Source organism: Grampus griseus (assembly GCF_964374135.1).
Source record: "Grampus griseus genome assembly, chromosome: X".
Lineage (NCBI taxonomy): Eukaryota > Metazoa > Chordata > Mammalia > Artiodactyla > Delphinidae > Grampus > Grampus griseus.
In genome coordinates, this window is record NC_138999.1 from 88,186,591 (window position 1) to 88,213,176 (window position 26,586).

The 26,586-nt window shown below is 39.2% G+C and overlaps 1 protein-coding gene across 2 annotated transcripts in view; it reads left to right on the top strand.

Annotated features, from left to right (window-relative positions):
- Positions 1 to 26,586, top strand: part of GPRASP1 (G protein-coupled receptor associated sorting protein 1) — a 63,871-nt gene that overhangs the window by 29,714 nt on the left and 7,571 nt on the right. The window lies entirely within an intron of this gene.

The following is a 26,586-nucleotide window of genomic DNA, read 5'->3' on the forward strand; positions in this document are numbered from 1 at the left end:
TTTGTTCACACAGCTCCTGTGATTCAGCTTTGGATTTGGCCCCGCTTCTGCATGTAGGTCGCCTGAGGGTGTCTCTTCTTCACTCAGACAGGACGAGGTTAAAGTAGCAGCTGATTTGGGGGCTCTGGCTCACTCAGGCCTGGAGGAGGGAGGGGTATGGAGGTCAGGGTGAGCCTGTGGCGTCAGAGGCCGGCATGACATTGCAACAGCCTGAGGTGTGCTGTGTGTTCTCCCGGGGAGGCTGTCCCTGGATCACAGGACCCTGGCAGTGGCAGGCTGCACAGGCTCCCAGGAGGGGAGGTGTGGATAGTGACCTGTGCTTTCACACAGGCTTCTTGGTGGCTGCAGCAGCAGCCTTAGCGTCTCATGCCATTCTCTGGTGTCTATACTGGTAGCCGCAGGTTGCACCTGTCTCTGGAGCTCATTTAGGTGGTGCTCTGAATCCCCTCTCCTCATGCAACCCAAAACAATGGTTTCTTGCCTTTCAGGCAGGTCCAGACTTTTTCCCAGACTCCCTCCCGGCTAGCTGTGGTGCACTAGCCCCCTCCAGGCTGTGTTTATGCATCCAACCCCAGTCCGCTCCCTGGGATCTGACCTCTGAAGCCTGATCCTCAGCTCCCATTGCCCACCCACCCTGGCAGGTGAGCAGACAAGCCTCTTGGGCTGGTGAGTGCTGGTCAGCACGATCCTCTGTGCAGGAGTCTCTCTGCTTTGCCCTCTGCACCCCTGTTGCTGAGCTGTCCTCCCTAGCTCTGAAGCTTCCTCCCCGCCACCACCCCCGTCTCTGCCAGTGAAGGGGCTTCCTAGTGTGTGGAAACCTTTCCTCCTTCACAGCTCCCTCCCAGTGGTGCAGGTCCCATCCCTATTCTTTTGTCTCTGTTTTTTCTTTTTTCTCTTGGCCTACCTGGGTACGTGGGGTGTTTCTTGCCTTCGGTGAAGTCTGAGGTCTTCTGCCAGTGTTCAGGTGTTCTGTAGGAGTTGTTACACATGTAGATGTATGTCTGATGTATTTGTGGGGAGGAAGGTGATCTCCTTGTCTTACTCTTCTACCATCTTGAAGGTCTCCTGTCAGAAATCATTTTTTAATCCATCCTGACAGTCTCTCCCCTTTAATTGGTGTATTCATACCATTCGTATCAAAAGTGATTATATTGCATTAATATTTATCACATTTGTAACTATTTTCTGTTCATTGCCATGTTTTTGTTTCATCTTTTGTCTTCCACTCTTTTTCTGCCTTCTCTTGTTTTAATTGAGCATCTTTTATTCTGTTTACTCTCTTCTCTTAGCATATTAATTATGTATGTGTTTTAAAATTTTCTTAGTGGTTGCTCTAGAGTTTGTCATTTACATTGGTGACTAGTCTAAGTCCAGTTTCAAATAATACTATACTGCTTGCGTAGTTCTCATACTTTATTACAATATACTCCCAGTTCCTCTCTCCCAACCATTACAATATTGTTACCATTCATTTCAATTATATACAGTAATCACTGAATATATTGTTTCTATTGTTATTTTGAACAAACTGTTATTTGATCATCAGGAATAAGAAAAATTAAATATCTTTTAAGTTCATCTATTCATTCTCAAATTGTCTTCCTTTCTTCACATAGATAGATCTTGGTTTCACACCTATATAATTTTCCTTCTTTATGAAGAATTTAACACTTTTTACAAGGCAAGTCTACTGTGAATAAATTCTCTCAATTTTTATTTACCTGAGAAAATCTTTATCTCTTCTTCACTTTTGAAGGAGTATTTTACTTGATACAACATTCCAGGTCAGTGTGTTTTTTTCTTCAACACTCTAAATTTAATTTTACTCCACTCTTTTTTTGCTTGTATAGTTTCTGAAGAGAAGTCCAATGTAATTTTTTCCTTATTCTCCTATAAGTAAGGCATTTTTTCCTTTGGCTTCTTTGAAGATTTTCTTTTGTCTGATTTTCTAAAGCTTGAATATGATATGCCTAAGTGTAGATTTTTTTGATATTTATTCTGTAGGGTGTTCTCTGAGCTCCTTTCTGTAATTTGCATCTATCATTAATTTTACAAAATTTTCAGCCATTATTATTTCAAATAGGCATTCTGTTTATTTCTCTCTTTCATCTCCTTTTGTTATCCCATTATTTATATGTTACAACTTTTTTTTTTAATGGTAAAAGTTATTTTTGATATATTTATTTTGCCATACAGGCCTCTTCAGGAATTCAAAGCAGTTTCTGCCCCCCATTGAGGCCCAGAGATAGAAGAGAAACTGCTAAAAGCTTACAATTACACACAGAAAGCACAACTTTTGTAATGTCCCACAGTTCTTAAATATTCTGTTCTTTGTTTTTCATTCTTGTTTCTATTTGTTTTTTAGTTTGCGTAATTTCTATTGGCATATCTCCAAGCTCACTGATTCTTTCCTTGGCCATGTCTCATCTACTGATGAAGGTATTCTTCACATGCATTCTTCATTTCTGTTAGAGTGTTTTTAATGTCTAGCATTTCATTTTGATTCTCTCTTAGGGTTTTCATCTCTCTGCTTACATTACCCGTCTGCTTTTGCATGTTGTCCACTTTTTCTGTTAGAGCCTTTAGCATACTGGTTTGATTGTTCCAAAATTCGTGCCATATCTAAGTCTGATTCTGATGCTTGCTTTCTCTCTTCAGACTGTTTTTTCCTTTTAGCATGCCTTGTAAATTTTTGTTGAAAGCCAGACAGAATATATTGGGCAACAGAACTGAAATAGGCCTTTAGTGTAAGGTTTTATGTTTATCTGTCTAGGAGTTGTTAGACTGTGTTTAATGTTTGCTGTAGTTGTAGGTGTCAGAGACTAAAATTTACTCTAGTGTCCTTGCTTTTTCCCGCTCTGTTGTCTTTGGCTTCCTTAGAGAATCCTTCCTCTATAGGGTCTGAGACTTATAGTTGTTTCAGCTGTAATACCTTGTTAGTATACAGGAGCCTAATTGCTGTGGTAATAAAGTGTGAGGACAAGGGGAATTTTTCTATAGTCTTATGATTAGGTCTTAGTCCTATAGTGAACCTGTACCCCTGTGCTGCTACCTTTATACGTGCTTCTCAGCTCTGTGCTCCCCATTAGGTGGTACAGGAAGGCTAGAGGGGACTGGAGATAAGTATTTCCCTTCCCTCACATTGAATGCTAACAGGGGCTGGAATTCGGTGTTTCATTCCCCTAGGTCAGTTAGGCTCTGGTAAAACTCAATTCAGTTAGGCTCTGGTAAAATAATTTCCCTTGGGGGAAGCAGGCATTTATTAAGGAGAACAGAATGCTCTGGGTATATTTCAGATGGTTACTTTTTCCCTCCAACTACTAGAGGAACAAGGATATATTTCTCCACTCTTCACCTTGAGAACCTGGCAGGGCTCTTGATGGTAAAACTCATGAAAGTATGGAGACCCCTCTCAGGAGGGATTTTTTAATTCTAAATTCTAATTTTAAATTAGAATTCTAAATTCTAAATTCTAATTTTAATTCTAAAACTAGATCACACAGAGCCTCCAGCAATTCATCAATTACTGTATAAGTGTTCCAGTACTGACTCCAGTATTAATAGAAACATTTAAACTTCATGAGAGCCCACTGAGAGCAGTGAGTTTCTGCCCTCAGTAACCTATGGTTCTCAGTATCCACTTCTCTTTTTAGTTTGGGGGGCATTGGCTTGTCCTGTGACCTCAATTCTCTGGTGGATCTAAAAGATACTGATTTTCAGTTTGTTCAGTTTTTTTCTTACAGTGACAAAGGGAATGATGACTTCTAAGCTCTTTACATGTCAGACTGAAACCCATAAGTCTCAGTATTATGGTTTTTTGAGTGTTCTTTCATGCTACTGAACATTTCTTGGTAGATATTATCTTAGTCATAAGTCCCCTAGTCACAGGGCCATGTAGGTAACATAATGTCCTTCTTAAAAAATACAAGTTTGAGAACAACTTTTTTTCTTTGTCGTCTTTTTTTTTTTTTGGCTCATGCTACATGGCTTGTGGTGGGATCTTAGTTCCCTAACCAGGGATTGAACCCATCAGCAGTGAAAGCTCAGAGTCCTAACCACTGGACTACCAGGGAATTCCCTAGAGTTATTTTTTATATATGGTATGAGGTAGGGGTCCAACATCATTCTTTTGCATGTGGCTTTCTAGTTGTCCCAGCAGCAATTATTGAAAAGACATTTATTTTCTTATTGAATGGTCTTGGTACCATTGTCAAAAGTCAGTTGTCTGGGCTTCCCTGGTGGCACAGTGGTTGAGAGTCCGCCTGCCGATGCAGGGGACATGGGTTTGTGCCCTGGTCTGGGAAGATCCCACATGCCAAGGAGCGGCTGGGCCTGTGAGTCATGGCCACTGAGCCTGCGCATCCGGAGCCTGTGCTCTGCAACGGGAAAGGCCACAACAGTGAGAGGCCCGTGTACCACAAAAACAAAAACAAAAGTCAGTTGTCCATAGGTGTAGGAGTTTATGCCTGGACTCTCAAATATATTCCATTTATCTATATATGTATTCTTATGCCAGTACCACTCTGTTTTGATTACTGTAGCTTTGTAGTATGTTTTGAAATTAAGAATTGTGAGTCTTCCAAAGTTGTTCTTTTTCAAGGTTGTTTTGACTATTTGAGGCCCCTTACAATTCCATGTGAATTTGAGAATCTGTTTTTCCAATTCTGCTAAAAAGGTCTTTGGAATTTTGATATTGATTGCATTTGTGGATTTTTAGCAAGAGCCACATGGTCTCTGTTCATTTTTTTTATTGAAGTATAGTTGATGTACAATATTATATGTTACACATGTACACTATAGTGATTCACAATTTTTAAAGATTATACTCCATTTATAGTTATTATAAAATATTGGCTATATTCTCTTGCTGTACAGTATATCCTTGTAGCTTATTTTATACGTAATAGTTTGTACCTCTTAATCCCTTACCCCAATATTGCCCCTCCCCTCTTTCCTCTCCCTACTGGTAACCACTAGTTTGTTCTTTATATCTGTGAGTCTACTTATTTTTTGTTATATTCACTAATTTATTTTTTAGATTCCACATATAAGAGAGATCACACAGTATTTGTCTTTCTCTGACTTATTTCACTTACCATAGTACTCTCTGGGTCTGTCCATGTTGCTGCAAATGGCAAATTTTCATTCTTTTTTATGGCTGTGTAGTATTCCATTGTGTGTGTGTGTGTGTGTGTGTGTGTGTGTGTGTGTTTGTGTATCACATCTTCTTTGTCCATTCATCTATTGATGGGCACTTGGGTTGTTTCCATGTCTTGGCTATTGTAAACAATGCTACTGTGAACATTAGGGTGCATGTATCTTTTTGAATTAGTGTTTTTGTTTTTTTCAGATATATACCCAGGTATGGAATTGCTGGGTCATATGGTAGTTCTATTTTTAGTTTTTTGAGGAACCTCCATGCTGTTTTCCATAGTGGCTATGCCAATTTACAATACATTCCCACCAACAGTGTACGAGGGCTCCCTCTTCTCCATATCCTCACCAACATTTGTTATTTGTGTTCTTTTTTTTTGTTGGTGGTTTTCTTTTGTTGGTTTTTTTTGCGGTACATGGGCCTCTCACTGTTGTGGCCTCTCCCGTTGCGGAGCACAGGCTCCGGACGCACAGGCTTAGCGGCCATGGCTCATGGGCCCAGCCGCTCCGCAGCATGTGGGATCTTCCCGGACCGGGGCACGAACCCGTGTCCCCTGCATCAGCAGGCGGACTCTCAACCACTGTGCCACCAGAGAAGCCCCTATTTGTGTTCTTTTTAATGATAGCCATTCTGACAGGTGTGAGGTGATATCTCATTGTGGTTTTGATTTGCATTTCCCTGATGATTAGCAATGTTGAGCATCTTTACATGTGTCCGTTGGCCATCTGCATTTCCTCTTTGGGAAAATGTCTATTTAGGTCTTCTGCCCATTTTTTAATCAGGTTGTTTGTTTTTTTTAATTTTTTTAAAATTTAAAAAAAAATTTAAAGTTTAAAAATATTTTTTTAATGTTTCAAAAATTTTTTAACTTTTTTTTTTTTTTTTGCCACACCACGCAGCATGTGGAACTTCTCCAACCAGGGGTACCAGGGATCGATCCTGTGCCCCCTGAAGTGGAAGCATGGAGTCTTAACCACTGGACCACCAGGGAAGTCTGGGTTGTTTTTTTGATGTTGAGCTGTATGAACTGTTTATAATATATGTTGGCTATTAACCCCTTATTGGTCATATCATTTACAAATATTTTCTCCCATTTAGTAGGTTTTCTTTTCATTTTGTGAATGGTTTCCTTTGCTGTGCAAAAGCTTTTAAGTTTAATTATGTCCCATTTGTTTATTTTTGCTTTTATTTCCTTTCCTTTAGGAGACAGATCCAAAAAATACTGCTACGATTTATGGCAAAGATTGTTCGGCCTGTGTTTTCCTCTAGGAGTTTTATGGTTTCTGGTCTAGTCTGTTCATTTTGATTATGAGGCTCTTTTATTTAGCAAGCTGCATTGTCAAAGATGCAAATGAATCTTAGATTCTGGTAGTAAACACAATGTGGAGACTTTTTAACCTCATCACTTTCGTAAACTCTGTGTATCAGAGATCCAGAACCACCATATTTATATGTTAGTTGGAAATAATTAATCATCATTAATCCTTGCAGGGAAAAATACCATAAATTGAATGTTTGGGAAATGCTATTATAGTTTGCTATTCAAAGGATGCTAGCAGTTATAGCATCTCTTTAAAAACTTTGATAATATCATGTATGCTTTTCTGTACCTTTTAAAAAATTACAAATAGCTTTTTCCAGGAATAGGAGAGGCTAGTCAGGACTTAGGAAAAGAAGGGCTGTTGCTACTCCTCAAAGGATTCAATAGGCATTAGGGAACATACTAGTTAGTAATCATACACTTGTAGACCGTATGCTGAGTTTTTCCACCTACTTTATTTTTATCTGCCACTGTTATCACAAAATAATACTTATGAGTTCACCTTTCCTCACAGAGCAGTAAACAAGCTTGAGATCTTTAAGCTTGAAAATAGGCCTTGGTGCTATTTCCTAAATTCTAAATAATCCCCTTAAACTCCAGAAAGGTCTTATCAGCTGTTGTTTTACAGCCTTATGATTTAGGACATACAGCAGTAGGGTTAGGGCAGAGTGGATAGGGACTTTGCGATGTGCTTAATATTAATATTCTCAACAATTCACCTAGGTAATTCCCTAAAGAAGAGTTCTAGTATCTCTCTCTACTGCTTAAAATCAGAGACCACTTTTCTTAGTTTCCTATTGGTCCTGTGACAAATTACTACAAATATGGTTGCTTAAGGCAACATGAATTTATTATTTTAGTGTTCTGGAGGTCAAAAGTCCAAAATTAGTCTCACTGGGATATAGTGAAGATATTGGCAAGGCTGATTCCTTCTGGAGGCTATGAAGGGTGAATCCATTTCCTTGTCTTTTTTGAGCCTCTAGAGTCTGCCTACATTCCTTGGTTCATGGTCCTTTCCTTGCATCATTCCAAACTTTGATTCCATTGTCCCATCTCTTCCTTCTGTCTTTGACCTTCTTACTTCCCTCTTTTAAGGATCCTGTACTTACATTTGCCCATCTTCATAACCCGGGATAATCTTCCCATTTCAAAATCCTTAACTTATTTACATTAGCATGTAAGGTAACATACTGACAAGTTCCAGGGATCAAGATATTGACATCTGGAGGGGAGGGGCATTATTCAGTCTACCATACAACTTACAGTAAAGGCAGTGGTCACAGAAACAGTAAAGCAAGTTCCAGATGGGTAGATACTGTGGTAAAATAGGCTATTCATATATTTTGAGTTTTTAGTATTATCTGGACATATTTGACAGACATCCATCGAGTCATCACCCATGAGTTCACACAAGGGTATATTATAATAAGGTGAAAACAGATGGACGTCAAACTCCCCAGGTTTCCTTTCCAAAGCAGAGTTGTGAAATTTTACCATTCTGTACATTTCACCTCACAATGAACTAAACAACTTGGAAACCTGTTCTGTGGTGGACTTCCTGTACATATGATAGGGGTTCATTTTAACTTTCTCTTTATCATGATAACCCTCTGTTATGGGCTAAATTGTTCCCCTTTCCCCAAATTCATATGTTAATATCTTAACCTCTTATACCTCAGAATGTGATTATATTTGGAGACAGGGCATTTGAAGAGGTGATCAAGTTAAAATGAGGCCATTAGACTGGTGTCTTTATAAGAAGTGGAAATTTGAACACACAGGGAGACATCAGACATGCATGCACACAGAGGAAAGACCACACGAGGACACAGCAAGAAGGTGACCATCTGAAATCTAAGGGGAAAGGCCTCCGGAGAAACAAAACCTGCTGACACCTTGATCTTGGACCTCTAGCCTACATACCTGTGAGAATATAAATTTCTGTTTAAGCCACCCAGTTTGTGATATTTTGTTATGGCAGCCGCAGCAAACTAATACATCCTCAAACTTTTATTTATTGGCTTGGCATCTTACATCAGTTTGGGAAAACAGAAGACCCATATTTATGGTTAATATATAGAATTTTGTGGACGTTTCTTTAAAATTCCAAATTTTATAAATCCTAACAAACCAATAGCCCTTTTTCAGTATTATATCCAATTCCAGTGTGGTAGTGTGTATACATTAACTTTCTATCTGCTTTAGATGGCAGAATAAAAAAACACTGGGTGGGGTACTTTCACCTTTAGCAACAAAAAATATTATCTCCAACAAACTAATTAGTCTAAAGATGTTTAATGGGGTGCCTCTTAGCTTGGTCAGTGATAGAAGCACATAAAAGTGTAATAACTCTCAGATTTAAGATCATAGTGTAAACTGATATGATTTATATAATCAACAGAAGAGACACCCCAGTGTTCTGGAGGCATTTATATATCCAGCAAGTATTTATTAAGCAATCTATTATGTGCCAGGAACTGTTCCTAGGTCCTGGGAATATAGCATAGAAAATAATAAAGTGTCATCCTCATATAGCTTACATTTAGGGATGAAGGGAAACAGATAATAAGAAAGTAAATATATAAAATATGTAATGTAATATTAAGTAGTGATAAATGCTATGGAGAAAAGTAGAACAGCGTATGAGGATAGAGGATATTGGAAGGGAGGATACTATTTTGGATGAGATAGAGAAGTTCTCTGTGAGTAAATACATGAAAGAACTGAGGGAATGAAGCATGAAGCTATCTTCAGAAGAAGTATTCTAGGCAGTGGGAACAACAAATGTAGAGTTCCTTGGGTAGAGATGTGATTAGATTATTCAAGAAACAGCAAGGAGGCCAGTGTGGCTCAAATGTAAGCAAAGAGAGAGTGGTTGGAGAGAAGTGTAAAGTGGTAGCCAGGGGCCAGATCTTGTGAGATACTGTAGGCCATGGAAAGAAGTTTAGATATTATTCTAAGTGTTATGGGAAGCCATTAGAGGATTTTGACAAGGGGAGCAGTGTGATACAACTTATGTTTTTAAGGGATAATCCTGTCTGCTGTGTAAAGAATGAACCCTAGGGAAACACGAATGGAAACAGGGAGACCAATTGAAAGCTAGGAAGTAATTGCAGTTGTCTAGGTCAGAGATGATAGTGGCTTGGACTAAGATGTTAGCTGTGGAAATGGTAATAAGTGTCCAGCTTTGGCATATATTTTAGAGGTAAATCCAGTGGATATTATGCATGGATTGAAAGCAAAGTAAGAGAGAGGAATTGATGATTCTGATGCTGAGCAACTGAGTGAATAAAGCTGTCATTTACTGAGATGAATGAAGAATGGGAAGAGCAGGTTTTAGGGAGAAGGTCATGAGCTCAGGTTAGGACATGCTGAGTTTGAGATGCCTTTTATATGTATACATGGAGATGAAAAGTAGGCAGTTGGATATATGTGTCTCGGAATGTTGAAAGAGTTCCAGATTAGAGATAGAAATTTGAGTGTCAAGGTATAGATGGTATTTAAAGCCATGAAACTGGATGAGATCACTAAGGAATATAGATAATGTAAGTAGTAAGGGAAGAAGTCCAAAGATTGAGCTCTGGGGCATTTCAATATTGAGATATAGGAGATGATAATGAACTAGTAAAAGCAAAATTGAAAAAAGAAAGCTAAGAATGTGCAGTCAGGAGTAGCCAGTAAGGTAGGAGAAAAACCAGGAGAGTATGGTATCCTGAAAGCTAAGTCAAGATGTTTCAAGAAGGAAGTTTTCAACCCTGCCTAACATTGCTGATAGGTAAGGTGACAGAATATCCCTATTTTCCCAGGAAAGTCCCAGTTTATGTCTGTTGTACAGAAATAATTGTTAACAAAATCCTTTTTCACTCTCAGAAATGTTCCAATTTGAATGATAAATTGTATGGTCACTAGGATGGTAGGTCAAGATGAGGATCGAGAACTGATTATTGGATTTACCAACATGGACATCATCAGCAATTTTGACAAGAGCAATTTCAATGGATCAGTGAAACTTCATTGGATGTTGGAGATAAAAGATTAGCATGGTTTCAAGAGAAAAGGAGGAGACAGCATTGATATGGTAACTGAAGACCACAGTTTTAAGGAATTGTGTAGCAAAAGGAATCTGAGAAATGGGGTAATAGCTATTGAATGATATGGGGTAAAGAGAGAATTTTGTTTTTAAGATAGGAGATAGTACAGTATGTTTTAATCTTGATGGGAATATTCCACGAGAGAGGGAAAATTTTAGGATAAAAGAGAGAAGACGACAATTTTGGAACAATGACCTTGAGTAGGAGAGTTGGGATATCATCCAATGGACAAATGGAGAGGCAAGCTTTAGATAGCAGCATGGACAGTTCATTCAGAGAACATCAGAAAAGGCAGAATTTATGGGCACAGATGCAAGTAGATATGGCAGTAGGAGTTTGTGGAAGTTCTCTTCAAACCGCTTTTATTTTTTCAATGAAATAAGAAGCAAGGTTATCATCTGAGACTGAGGAATAGGTAGGAGGTAATTGGGGTTTGAGGAGAGAAGAGAAGGTATGATGTCTTTTTTTATAATATATGACATAAAATTTGCCATTTTAACTATATTTAATTTTTTTTAAATTATTGGAGCATAGTTGATTTACAATGTTGTGTTAGTTTCAGATGTATAGCAAAGTGAATCAGTTATACATATATATATATCCACTCTTTTTTTTAATATTCTTTTCCCATATAGGCCATTACAGAGTATTGAGTAGAGTTCCCTTTGCTGTACAGCAGGTTCTTATTGGTTATTTATTTTATATATAGTAGTGTGTATATGTCAATACCAATCTCCCAATTTATCCTTCCCCCTTATCCGCTGGAAACCATAAGTTTGTTTTCTACATTTATGACTCTACTTCTGTTTTTTAAATAAGTTCATTTATACCCTTTTTTTCAGATTTCACATATAAGTTATAGCATATGATATATGTCTTTGTGTCTGACTTAACTCAGTATGATAATCTCTAGGTCCATCCATGTTGCTGAAAATGGCATTATTTTGTTCTTTTTTATGGCTGAGTAATATTGCATTTTGTATATATGTACCCATTTTAACTATTTTAAGTGGATAATTAAGTGGCATCAGTTGCATTCATAGTGTTGTAAATCACCACTATTTCCAAAAACTTTAATCATTTGTTATGAGTTGAATTGTGTTTCCCCAAAAGATATGTTAGAGTCCTAACATCTACAAAAATCAACTCAAAATGGATTATAGTCTTAAACATGTGATCTGAAACTGTAAAATTGTTAGATAAAAGCATAGAGGATGACAAAACTAAACAACAACCTACTGAATGGGAGAAAATATTTGCAAATGATATGACCGATAAAGGGGTTAATATCCAAAGTATATAGATAGCTCATAAAACTCAGTATCAAAAAGACAAACAACACAATTAAAAAATGGGCAGAAGACCTGAATAGACATTTTTCCAAAGAAGTCATATAGATGGCCAACAGGCACTAATCAACATCGCTTGTCATCATCAAAGATGCTCAGTGTCTCTAATCATCAGAGAAATGCAAATCAAAACCACAATGAGATATCACCTCCTACCTCATCAGAAAGACCACAAATAACAAATGGTGGTGAAGAGTGGAGAAAAGGGAACCATAATACACTGTTGGTGAGAATATAAATTGGTGCAGTCACTATGGAAAACAGTGTGGAGGTTTCTCAAAAAACTAAAAATAGAACTACCATAGACCCAGCAATTCCACTCTTGAGTATATATCCGGAAAAAACAAAAACTCTAATTTGAAAGATACATGCACCCCAGTGTTCACCACAGCACTGTTTACAGTAGCCAAGACATGGAAGCAACCCAAGTGCCCATCAACAGATGAATGGATAACGAAGATGTTGAACAAATGGACTTACCTACGAAACAGAAACAGACGCAAAGACATAGAGAACAGACTTGTGGATGCCAAGGGGGAGGCGGGGGTGGGGGAGGGATGGATTGGGGGTTTGGGATTAGCAGATGCAAACTATTATATACAGAATGGATAAACAACAAGGTCCTACTGTAGAGCACAGGGAACTATATTCAATATCCTGTGATAAACCATCATGGAAAAGAATATGAAAAAGAATGTATGTATAACTGAATAACTTTGCTGTACAGCAGAAATTAACACAACACTGTAAATCAACTATACTTCAATAAAATAAAATTTTAAAAAAGATGTGGTATATATATATATATATATATATATATACACACACAATGGAATACTACTCACCCATAAAAAAGAATGAAATTTTGCCATTTGCAACAACATGATTGGACTTGGAGGGTATTATGCTTAGTGAAATAAGTCAGACAGAGAAAGGCAAATACTGTATGTTATTATGTATATGTGGAATCTAAAAAATAAAACAAACTAGTGAATATAACAAAAAAGAAACAGACTCACAGATATAGAGAACAAACTAGTGGTTGCCAGTGGGGAGAGGGATGTGGGGAGGGACAAGATAGGGGTAAGAGATTAAGAGGTACCAACTACTATGTGTAAAATAAATAAGCTTCAAGGATATAGTGTACAGCACAGGGAATATAGCCAATATTTTATTATAGCTATAAATGGAGTATAATCTTTAAAAATTGTGAAACACTGTGTTGTACACCTGAAACATGTAGTATTGTAAATCAACTATACCTCAGTAAAAAGACAACAACAACAACATGTTGGTCTTGGAAGTGATTTCTTGGATATAGCACCAAAGCCACTGGCAACAAAAGCAAAAATAGACAAATGAGACCATATCAAACTAAAATGTTGTGCACAACAAAGGAAATAATCGACAGAATGAAAAGGCAGACTACAGAATGGGAGAACATATTTGCAAACCATATATCTAAGCGACTAATACCTAAAATATGTAATGAACTCCTACAACTTCATAGCCAAAAAAAGGAAAAAAGGCAAAGGACTTGAGTAGACATTTCTCCAAAGAAGACATACAAATGGCCACCAGGTATATGAGAAGGTGCTCAACATCACTAACTATCAGGGAAATGCAAATCAAAACCAAAATGAGATATCCCCTCACACCTGTTAGGATGGCTATTATCAGAAAAACAATAGATCACAAATGTTAGCAAGGATTTTGAGAAATTGGAACCCTTAGACACTGCTCTAGGAATGTAAAATGGTGCAGCCACTATAGGGTACAGTATGGAAGCCCCTCAAAAAAACAAAAATAGAATTGCCGTGTGATCCAGCAATTCCATTTCTGAGTATATATTCAAAATAATGGAAATTAGGATCTCAAGAGGATTTCTGCTCTCCCTTGTTCATTGCAGCATTATTCACAACAGCCAAGATATGGAAACAACCCAAATGTTCATTGATAAATGAATGGATAAAGAAAATGTGGTATATACACAGAAGTGAATATTATTCAGCCTTAAAAAAGGAAATCCTGCCATTTGTGACAACATGAATGAACCTGTAAAACATTATGCTAAGTGAAATAAGGCAGTCAGAGAAGGACAAACACTACATGATTCCACATATACATGGTATTTAAAATAGTCAAACTCAGTGAAGAGAGAATAGTGGTTAACAGGGGTTGGGGGAGAGGAAATAGGGTGTTGTTGAATGGGTATAAAGTTTCAGTTATGCAAGATGAATAAGTTTTAGAGATCTGCTGTACAACATAGTGCATCGTTCACAATACTGTGTTGTGCACTTAAAATTTTGTTAAGAAGGTAGATCTCATGTGTTCTTACAACAACAACAAATGGGCACAAAGAAAATTAGAGGTGATAGATATGTCTATTATCTTGATGGTGATGATGGTTTCATAAGTGTATACCTATGTCCAAACTAACCAAATTGTATACATTAAATATATTGTTTTTAATATATCAATTATATCTCAATAAAGCTGTTTTAAAAAGACATCATCATACTGAACATCATCAAGGTTTTCTCCTATGTTATCTTCTAGGAGTTTTATAGTTTCACATTTCATATTTAGGTCTATCATCCATTTTCTGTTGATTTTCGTGAAGGATGTAAGGTCTGTGTCTAGATTCAGTTTTTTGCATGTGGATGTTCATTTACTCCAGCACCATTTGTTGAAAAGACTGTCTTTGCTCCATTTTGTTGTCTTTGACCCTTTGTCAAAGATAAGTTGATTGTGTTTTTTTGGTATATTTCTGGACTCTCTCTTCTGATGATGTTCCATTGATCTGTTTGTCCATTCTTTCACCAATATCACATCATCTTGATTACTGTAACTTTATAGTAAGTCTTGAAGTCAAGTGATATCAGTCCTCTGATTCTGTTGTTCTCCTTCAATACTGAGTTGTCTATTCTGGGTCTTTTGCCTCTTCATATAAACTTTGGTATCTGTCAATATCCACAAAATAACTTGCTATGCTTTGGTTTAGGAAGAGCTGGTTAGGAAGAACTAGTCTTGACAATATTGAGTCTTCCTATCCATGAACATGGACTATCTCTCCATTTATTTAGTTCTTGTATGATTTCATTAATCAGAGTTTTCTAATTTTCCTCATATAGATCTTGTACATATTTGTTAGATTTATACCTATGTACTTCATTTTTTGGGGGGGAATCAGTAAAAAATTTACTGACCTAAAATTTTCTTTTTTTTTTAACATCTATATTGGAGTACAATTGCTCCACAACACTGCGTCAGCCTCCACCCCACAACAAAGTGAATCAGCCATACACACACACATGCCCCCACATCCCCTCCCTCCCGCATCCCCCCGACCCTCCCCATCCCACCACTCTAGGCGGTCACAAAGCACCAAGCCGATCCCCCTGCGCTATGCAGCCGCCCCCCACCAGTCATCTGCTCCACGCTTCGCAGCGGATACATGTCCATGCCACCCCCGCCACATCATCAGAGTTCCCCTTCCCCCTCCCCATATCCTCAAGTCCATTCTCTGGTAGGTCTTTGTCTTTATTCCTGTCTTACCCCTAGGTTCTTCATGACATTTTTTTCCCTTAAATTCCATATATATGTGTTAGCATATGGTATTTGTCTTTCTCTTTCTGGCTTACTTCACTCTGTATGACAGACTCTAGGTCCACCCACCTCATTACAAATAGCTCAATTTCGTTTCTTTTTATGGCTGAGTAATATTCCATTGTATATATGTGCCACATATTCTTTATCCATTCATCCGATGATGGGCACTTAGGTTGTTTCCATCTTCTGGCTATTGTAAATAGAGCTGCAATGAACATTTTGGTACATGACTCTTTGAATTATGGTTTCCTCAGGGTATATGCCCAGTAGTGGGATTGCTGGGTCATATGGTAGTTCTATTTGTCGATTTTTAAGGAACCTCCATACTGTTCTCCATAGTGGCTGTACCAATTCACATTCCCACCAGCAGTGCAACAGTGTTCTCTTTTCTTCACACCCTCTCCAGCATTTATTGTTTCTAGATTTTTTGATGATGGCCATTCTGACTGGTGTGAGATGATATCTCATTGTAGTTTTGATTTGCATTTCTCTAATGATTAATGATGTTGAGCATTCTTTCATCTGTTTGTTGGCAGTCTGTATATCTTCTTTAGAGAAACGTCTACTTAGATCTTCTGCCCATTTTTGGATTGGGTTGTTTGTTTTTTTGTTACTGAGCTGCATGAGCTGCTTGTAAATTTTGGAGATTAATCCTTTGTCAGTTGCTTCATTTGCAGATATTTTCTCCCATTCTGAGGGTTGTCTTTTCGTCTTGTTTATGGTTTCCTTTGCTGTGTAAAAGCTTTTAAGTTTCATTAGGTCCCATTTGTTTATTTATGCTTTTATTTCCATTTCTCTAGGAGGTGGGTCAAAAAGGGTCTTGCTGTGATTTATGTCATAGCGTGTTCTGCCTATGTTTTCCTCTAAGAGTTTGATAGTTTCTGGCCTTACCTTTAGGTCTTTGATCCATTTTGAGCTTATTTTTGTGTATGGTATTAGGGAGTGATCTAACCACATACTTTTACATGTACCTGTCCACTTTTCCCAGCACCACTTATTGAAGATGCTGTCCTTTCTCCACTGTACATTCTTGCCTCCTTTATCAAAGATAAGGTGACCATATGTGCATGGGTTTATCTCTGGGGCTTCTATCCCGTTCCATTGATTTATATTTCTGTTTTTGTGCCAGTACCATACTGCCTTGATTACTGTAGCTTTGTAGTATACTCTGAAGTCAGGGAGCCTGATTCCTCCAGCTCCGTTTTTCGTTCTCAAGATTGCTCTGGCTATTCGGGGTCTTCTGTGTTTCCATACAAATTGTGAAATTTTTTGTTCTACTTCTGTGAAAAATTCCAGTGTTAATTTGATAGAGGTTGCATTGAATCTGTTGATTGCTTTGGATAGTACAGTCCTTTTCACAGTGTTGATTCTTCCAATCCAAGAACATGGTATATCTCTCCATCTATTTGAGTCATCCTTAATTTCTTTCATCAGTGTCTTCTAATTTTCTGCATACAGGTCTTTTGTCTCCCTAGGTAGGTTTATTCCTAGATATTTTATTCCTTTTGTTGCAGTGGTAAATAGGAGTGTTTTCTTGATTTCACTTTCAGGTTTTTCATCCTTAGTGTATAGGAATGCCAGAGATTTCTGTGCATTAATTTTGTATCCTGCTACTTTACCAAATTCATTGATTAGCTCTAGTAGTTTTCTGGTAGCATCTTTAGGATTCTCTATGTATAGGATCATGTCATCTGCAAACAGTGACAGCTTTACTTCTTCTTTTCCGATTTGGATTCCTTTTATTTCCTTTTCTTCTCTGATTGCTGTGGCTAAAACTTCCAAAACTGTGTTGAATAATAGTGGTGAGAGTGGGCAACCTTGTCTTGTTCCTGATCTTAGTGGAAATGCTTTCAGGTTTTCACCATTGAGGATGATGTTGGCTGTGGGTTTGTCATATATGGCCTTTATTATGTTGAGGAAAGTTCCCTCTATGCCTACTTTCTGCAGGGTTTTTATCATAAATGGGTGTTGAATTTTGTCAAAAGCTTTCTCTGCATCTATTGAGATGGTCATATGGTTTTTCTCCTTCAATTTATTAATATGGTGTATCACGTTGATTGATTTGCATATAGTGAAGAATCCTTGCATTCCTGGAATAAACCCCACTTGATCATGGTGTATGATCCTTTTAATGTGCTGTGGGATTCTTTTGCTAGTATTTTGTTGAGGATTTTTGCATCTATGTTCATCAGTGATATTGGCCTGTAGTTTTCTTTCTTTGTGACATCCTTGTCTGCTTTTGGTATCAGGGTGATGGTGGCCGCATAGAATGAGTGAGGGGGTGTTCCTCCCTCTGCTATATTTTGGAAGAATTTGAGAAGGATAGGTGTTAGCTCTTCTCTAAATGTTTGATAGAATTTGCCTGTGAAGCCATCTGGTCCTGTGCTTTTGTTTGTTGGAAGATTTTTAATCACCATTTCAATTTCAGTGCTTGTGATTGGTCTGTTCATATTTTCTATTTCTTCCTGATTCAGTCTTGGCAGGTTGTGCATTTCTAAGAATTTGTCCATTTCTTCCAGGTTGTCCATTTTATTGGCATAGAGTTGCTTGTAGTAATCTCTCATGATCTTTTGTATTTCTGCAGTGTCAGTTGTTACTTCTCCTTTTTCGTTTCTGTTTCTATTGATTTGAGTCTTCTCCCTTTCTTTCTTGATGAGTCTGGTTAATGGTTTATCAATTTTGTTTATCTTCTCAAAGAACCAGCTTTTAGTTTTATTGATTTTTGCTATCGTTTCCTTCATTTCTTTTTCCTTTATTTCTGATGTGATTTTTATGATTTCTTTCCTTCTGCTAACTTTGGGTGTTTTTTGTTCTTCTTTCTCTAATGGCTTTAGGTGTAAGGTTAGGTTGTTTATTCGAGATGTTTCCTGTTTCTTAAGGTAGGATTGTATTGTTATAAACTTCCCCGTTAAAACTGCTTTTTCTGCGTCCCATAGGTTTTGGGTCATCATGTCTCCTTTGTCATTTGTTTCTAGGTATTTTCTGATTTCCTGTTTGACTTCTTCAGTGATCACTTCGTTATTAAGTAGTGTATTGTTTAGCCCCCATGTGTTTGTATTTTTTCCAGATCTTTACCTGTCATTGATATCTAGTCTCATAGTGTTGTGGTCGGAAAAGATACTTGATACAATTTCAATTTTCTTAAATTTACCAAGGCTTGATTTGTGACCCAAAATATGATCTATCCTGGAGAATGTTCCCATGAGCACTTGAGAAAAATGTGTATTCTGTTGTTTTTGGATGGAATGTCCTATAAATATCAATTAAGTCCATCTTGTTTAATGTATCATTTAAAGCTTGAGTTTCCTTATTTATTTTCATTTTGGATGATCTGTCCATTGGTTAAAGTGGGGTGTTAAAATCCCCTATTATTGTGTTACTGTCGATTTCCCCTTTTATGGCTGTTAGTATTTGCCTTATATATTGTGGTTCTTGTATGTTGGGTGCATAAATATTTACAATTCTTATATCTGCTTCTTGGATCGATTCCTTGATCATTATGTAGTGTCCTTCTTTTTCTCTTGTAATAGTCTTTATTTTAAAGTCTATTTGTCTGATATGAGAATTGCTAATCCAGCTTTCTTTTGGTTTCCATTTGCATGTAATATCTTTTTCCATCCCCTCACTTTCAGTCTGTATGTGTCTCTAGGTCTGAAATGGGTCTCTTGTAGACAGCATATATATGAGTCTTGTTTTTGTATCCATTCAGCCAATGTGTGTCTTTTGGTGGGAGCATTTAATCCATTTACATATAAGGTAATTATCGATATATATGTTCCTATTCCCATTTTCTTAATTGTTTTGAATTTGTTATTGTAGGCCTTTTCCTTCTCTTGTGTCTCTTGCCTAGAGAAGTTCCTTTCGCATTTGTTGTAAAGCTGGTTTTGTGGTGTTGAACTCTCTCAGCTTTTGCTTGTCTGTAAAGCTTTTAATTTCTCTTTCAAATCTGTATGAAATCCTTGTTGGGTAGAGTAATCTTGGTTGTAGGTTTTTCTCCTTCATCACTTTAAATATGTCCTGCCACTCCCTTCTGGCTTGCAGAGTTTCTGCTGAAAGATCAGCTGTTAACCTTATGGGGATTCCCTTGTGTGTTATTTGTTGTTTTTCCCTTGCTGCTTTTAATATGTTTTCTTCATATTTAATTTTTGACAGTTTGATTAATATGTGTCTTGGAGTGTTTCTCTTTGGATTTATCCTGTATGGGACTCTCTGTGCTTCCTGGACTTGATTAACTATTTCCTTTCCCATATTAGGGAAGTTTTGCACCATAATCTCTTCAAATATTTTCTCAGTCCCTTTCTTTTTCTCTTCTTGTTCTGGAACCCCTATAATTCGAATGTTGGTGTGTTTAATATTGTCCCTGAAGTCTCTGAGACTTTCCTCAGTTCTTTTCACTCTCTTTTCTTTATTCTGCTCTGCAGTAGTTATTTCCACTATTTTATCTTCCAGGTCACTTATCCGTTCTTCTGCCGCAGGTATTCTGCTATTGATCCCATCTAGAGTATTTTTAATTTCATTTATTGTGTTGTTCGTCGTTGCTTGTTTCATCTTTAGTTCTTCTAGGTCCTTGTTAAATGTTTCTTGCATTTTCTCTATTCTATTTCCAAGATTTTGGATCATCTTTCCTATCATCATTCTGAATTCTTTTTCAGGTAGACTACCTATTTCCTCTTCATTTGTTAGGTCTGGTGGGTTTTTATCTTGCTCCTTCATCTGCTGTGTGTTTTTCTGTCTTCTCATTTTGCTTATCTTACTGTGTTTGGGGTCTTCTTTTTACAGGCTGCATGTTCGTAGTTCTTGTTGTTTTTGATGTCTGTCTCCAGTGGCTAAGGTTGGTTCATTGGGTTGTGTAGGCTTCCTGGTGGAGGGGACTAGTGCCTGTGTTCTGGTGGATGAGGCTGGGTCTTGTCTTTCTGGTGGGCAGGTCCACGTCTGGTGGTGTGTTTTGGGGTGTCTGTGGACTTATGATTTTAGGCAGCCCCTCTGCTAATCGGTGGGGTTGTGTTCCTGTCTTGCTGGTTGTTTGGCATAGGGTGTCCAGCACTGTAGCTTGCTGGTCGTTGAGTGAAGCTGGGTGCTGGTGTTGAGATGCAGATCTCTGGGAGATTTTCACTGTTTGATATTATGTGGAGCTGGGAGGTCTCTTGCGGACCAGGGTCCTGAAGTTGGCTCTCCCACCTCAGAGGCACAGCACTGACTCTGGGCTGCAGCACCAAGAGCCTTTCATCCACAGGGCTCAGAATAAAAGGGAGAAAATGTAGAAAGAAAGAAAGAAAGAAGAAAGAAAGAAAGGGATGGAGGGAGGGAGGAAGAAAGAAAAAGAAAGTGGATAAAATAAAGTAAGATAAAATAAAATAGTTATTAAAATAATAAATATTAAGAAAAAAACGGACGGATAAAACCCTAGGACAAATGGTGAAAGCAAAGCTATACAGACAAAATCTCACACAGAAGCATACACATACACACCCACAAAAAGAGGAAAAGGGGAAAAAATAATAAATCTTGCTCTCGAAGTCCACCTCCTCAATTTGGGATGATTCCTTGTCTATTCAGGTATTCCACAGATGCAGGGTACATCAAGTTGATTGTGTAGCTTTAATCCGCTGCTTCTGAGGCTGCTGGGAGAGATTTCCCTTTCTCTTCTTTGTTCGCACAGCTCCCGGGGTTCAGCTTTGGATTTGGCCCCGCCTCTGCGTGTAGGTCGCCGGAGGGCGTCTGTTCTTCGCTCAGACAGGACGGGGTTAAAGGAGCCACTGATTCGGGGGCTTTGGCTCACTCAGGTCGGGGGGAGGGAGGGGCACGGAGTGTGGGGCGAGCCTGCGGCGGCAGAGGCCAGCGGGACGTTGCACCAGGCTGAGGCGCGCCGTGCGTTCTCCCCGGGGAAATTGTCCCTGGATCCCGGGACCCTGGCCGTGGCGGGCTGCACAGGCTCCCCGGAAGGGAGGTGTGGATAGTGACCTGTGTTCGCCCACAGGCTTATTGGTGGGGGCAGCAGCAGCCTTAGCGTCTCATGCCCGTCTCTGGGGGCCGCGCTGTTAGCCGCGGCTCACACCCGTCTCTGGAGCTCCTTTAAACCGCGCTCTTAATCCCCTTTCCTCGTGCACTAGGAAACAAAGAGTGAAGAAAAAGTCTCTTGCCTCTTCGGCAGGTCCAAACTTTTTCTCGGACTCCCTCCCGGCTAGCCGTGCTGCACTAACCCCCTGCACACTGTGTGCACGCCGCCAGCCCCAGTCCTCTCCCTGCGCTCCGACCGAAGCCCGAGCCTCAGCTCCCAGCCCCGCCCGCCCCGGCGGGTGAGCACACAAGCCTCTTGGGCTGGTGAGTGCCGCTCGGCACCGATCCACTGTACGGGAATCTCTCCGCTTTGCCTCCGCACCTCCGAAGCTTCCCCCCTCCGCCACCCGCAGTCTCCACCCGCGAAGGGGCTTCCTAGTGTGTGGAAACCTTTCCTCCTTCACAGCTCCCTCCCACTGGTGCAGGTCCCGTCCCTATTCTTTTGTCTCAGTTTTTTCTTTTTTTCTTTTGCCCTACCCAGGTACGTGGGGAGTTTCTTGCCTTTTGGGAGGTCTGAAGTCTTCTGCCAGCGTTCAGTAGGTATTCTGTAGGAGTTGTTCCACGTGTAGATGTATTTCTGGTGTATCTGTGGGGAGGAAGGTGATCTCTGCGTTTTACTCTTCCGCCATCTTCCCCGATCTCCTCTATGTACTTCATTTTTTTTTTTGTACTTCATTTTTGAGGGTGCTAATATATAAGGTACTGTGTTATTAATTTCAAACTTCACTTGTTCATTGCTGTCATATAGGAAAGCAATTGCCTTTTTTTATATTAACCTTATCCTCTAACCTTACTGGAGTTGCTTATTAGTTCCAATCTTTTTGGATATTCTTTCTGATTTTCTACATAGACAAACACATCATCTGCAAACAAAGGCAGTTTTATTTCTTCTTCCCAATCTGTATTCCTTTTATATCCTTTTCTGGTCTTAATGCATTAGCTAGGAATTCCAGTACAGTTTTGAAAAGGAGTGGTGAGAGGGGGCATCCTTGACTTTTCTTGATCTTAATGGTAAAGCTAGTTCCTAACCATTATGTATGGTGTTAGCTGTGGTGTTTCTGTATATGTTCTTTATCAAGTCAAGGAAGTTCTACTCTATTCCTAGTTTGCTGAGACAATTTTATTGTTTTGCATGTGGATATCTAGTTGTCCCAGCACAGTTTGTGAATGGACGGGATTTTCAACAAATGGTGATTGAATTCCAATCAATGAAATGTAAGTGTAAATGATGTAGGCATTTCTTTACCATGGAATTTAAGAAGCAGGTGGACTACCTCTACTCTTTTTTTCCCATTTTGCTGGCTAGACGCAGACCACAGTGATGCCCCATCACATATTTTTTCTGTTTTGAAAAGTTACTTTAACGTTCAATTAACTACCAATATTCGCTGGCATTGTGGAAATTCAGGATTTCTTCTCCCTGCAAAGTTAATAACCATGAACTCACCTCACCAGCCCCTTTAGTTCTAGAAATCCTCAAGGGGTATTTCCCATGTCCTAAATTTTGATGGTTTTCACACGATTTTTCCATGTGTGGTTGCCACAGTAAGTTTTACTGTGAGGCACTTAAGTCCCTCCAATTGCTCCCTCTAATTCGTCCAACCACTACCCATACCCAGAGTCCTCATCATGTTAGAGTTGAGTACTACTCTAAACTTTAAAGCCATGTTGGAGAGGAGGATGTTTTCCTCTCTTTAGGTTATACTTTATAAGTGGGATCTGCACAACAGAATATTATAATTTCTTTGCAAACTGTGCTTTTCATGATAACTTATGAACCTGCCTTTGTTGTAACAGACATACAGTTGAAGGCATATGTTTGAAGAGGCAAAAATAGGAGTCCTAATCCCAGTGCTGCCATTAGAATAGCTATATTCCACTAATGAAAAGGCATTGTTCCTGGGCTGAGGTCACTGTGCCTGGCTCTGTTTTCCTTCAGCATAAATTCTCTTAAAGAAGAACCCACTCCAAATATAACCTGAAAATATTCTGGGGTCAGGCCTCCCCACAAGTTCTTTAGATGTGCTTTGTCTCAAGTGATAGACACAGTTTAGATCTTTCCTAGAGGTTCTTCAGTCTCTACTGAAACTAGACATCTATTGATCCAGTTTCATAGTTTACAAGACCCAGCCTTGTTGGTCCCACCTGCAAGGGACTTGAGTTCCTGTGTAAAGCTCCTGAAACTCGGGAATATGAGAATGGATATATTCTAAGAATACATAGGGTTTGGATCAACCTTGAACAAAAGGGAGATCCCAGAGGGAAAGTTTGCCTGAGGAACATGAAGGACAGAAGAAAGGTAAATTAAGCTAAATGGGCAAAACTATGTCCATGACCACGATGACTGAGAGAGACAAGAGTAGATCACTCAAGCTGCACAGGCAAGGGATATGCTAGTGTGAAAGTTCATGTGCATGTATGTGGGAGGTGGGGTGGGTATAGTGCAGCAGCACAGCTGCTTCTGTATCCCAGGCTTACTGGTGGGGGAATTATTTGGGGGGAGAGAGAGACAGGGAGACAGAGAGAACACGAAGCTGGGGCTCTGCTTTTATTAGGGTCCCACTGTAGGGAGCCTAGGGTTTGTCAGGTTGTCTTTATTGGCTAATTTAAAGCACAAGAGCAGATAGTAGTCTCAGGAAGGAAAAGGCAGGATCTCTCAAGGAATCAGTTGTCTAGGTTAACCAAGTCTTTCTGAAAGAGGGAACTAAATGAGTTGGGAGTGGCCTAGTTCCTTCTCAGGTCCTTTTGCTGGTAGCTATGTCTTACAGCCCATAATATGATTATTCAAGATGGTTTTCTTTTGAAATGGATGCCTTGGCAATCAAAAGCTTAATGTCAGGCACTTAAATCAAAAAGCATAATGCCCAGCACTTACACTTCAGAAATTTATATTTCAGAGGCTAGTCAGGGTTACACAGGTGCTAGTGGAGACACTGGAGAGTGAAACTGTGGCTGTTGCAATCACACGAGAATCCATTTTACAAGGAAGTAAATATAATATTACTTAACAAACAGGCATAGGTCAGCGTCTTGTTTAAATCTTTTCTTTGCTCTCTGATTTTAAAGATGACACTTAATCTATCTGATATATACACATAAAGAGCTAACACATAAAAAGCTTAAAATACGACTTTTCCCAGTTCAATAAATGTTAACAGCAATAGTGTCTTCTGTAAATGAATTTAGAAAAAATTGTCCAAAAGATATTTCAAAGTCTCACAGTAAAATCAGTCAGCTTTGGTAGATCCACTCCCCTGCCAGTAAATATTTTGGGATCAATATCCCAACACCTGGAAATTACCAGAGAAGCTTGCATTGGTATGACCATAAACTTGTAGGATAGAAATCTAAATTAAATAGAAAACACAAGTAAATGTAAACTCAAGAGAACAGAGATTTCTTTCCGGTGTCTTTTTTTTCCTACTGCATGTCCAGTGCCTAGGAAAAAGCAGATACTCATATATATTTGTTGAATGAATAAAAGGCACCAGACACTTTCAGAAGGAGAAGGAACAGTTCACAGAGGCAAAGAGATTCATGCACACGCACAGATCCCAGAAGAGCTCAGACTCCCTTCTTCCACCCTGGCATTCACCCAAGAGAGTAACTTTGGAACAAAGAAAATCCACAGTTCAGCTAAGGCCATTGAAAGAGCACAGTGAAAGACATTCCTCTGAAAACTGACATCTGTTGTCTCTAGATATAGTATAGAATCATCTCTAGATTTTTTCTCTATCACCTAAATATTGTACACTTATAATAAATATCTAATAACAAGTAAAAGCTGATATGAAAATTCATGGTAAGAATAAGGTTCCCTTTTCATCCTGGTAAGCATCCATGATATTCAGTAAATAGGGACTCTCTCCAAGACGAACCTCAAAGATGATTGCAAATTCTCTCTTCTTTAGAAAAGAGAGAAGGTGCTTAAGAGGGTGGTTATAGTGGTAAGAGATGAGGGCCCAGATTGATCCTCCCAGGGCCTGAAGCCCAATTCAAGAAAGTGAAGGGGAATGGACTTTATCAGGATGGTGAGTGAATTCGGTTCCCACTGCTGCTGTAACAAATTACCACAATCTTGCTGGCTTAAAAAAACAAAAACAATAAAATACTATCTTACAGTCCTGAAGGTTGGAAATAGGAAAAGGGTCTCTCTGGTCTGAAATAAAGGTGATAGGAGGACTTCATTCTTCCGAGGGGTTCTAGGAAGAATCTGTCTCCTTGCCTTTTCCAACTTCTGGGTCTGCCTGCAGTCCTTGGCCTCTAGCTTCCTTCCATGTTCAAAACTAGTGATATCCCGTCCACTTGTGGCGTCTTTCTCATGCAACTTCACTGTGACACTGACTCTTCTGCCTACCTCTTCCACATTTAAAGTAGCCTTGCCATGGCATTGGCCAAGATACAGAAGTGTAATCTTACTTTACATTCAGCTGATTAGCAATCTTAATTCCATCTGCAACCTTAATTCTCCTTTGCCATGTAACATCACATATTTACAGGTTCAGGAGAACAGGACATGAACATCTTTGGGGGACCTTTATTCAGCTTACAACAGCGAGGGTGCCATTTAGGTGGGTTTTAAAACGGGCAACAGTGCCAGCAGGTTTGTGCTCAACCACAGGTGTGCTTAACCAGGGTTGCTGTTTGCCCCATGGAGCACAGAAAGGAGGGGCTGGAGACTACAGGAAGGATATAGGAGTGCAGGAATCAGAGGATTCAAGGGCCAGCAGGTTTCTGTCTTAGGGAAGTGGGTGCCTGGTGGGTCGTCCTCCAAAGAATGGCTGGGGAAAGTAGACTGGTGTGTATGGCAAGTGTGTGAGATCCCAGTTGGTTCTAATCCCTGCCACATTCCCACCCTGCCAAAGATGATGAGCGCTTGGAGGCAACTGCAGGAGAAGACCTGACAGAACCCGGGGAGAGAAGCCAGGACCGGCCCTACCTGGTGCCTGACACCTGGCTATGGGATGAGAGACAGGGAGGACTGTCTGAGCCGGTGCGTGT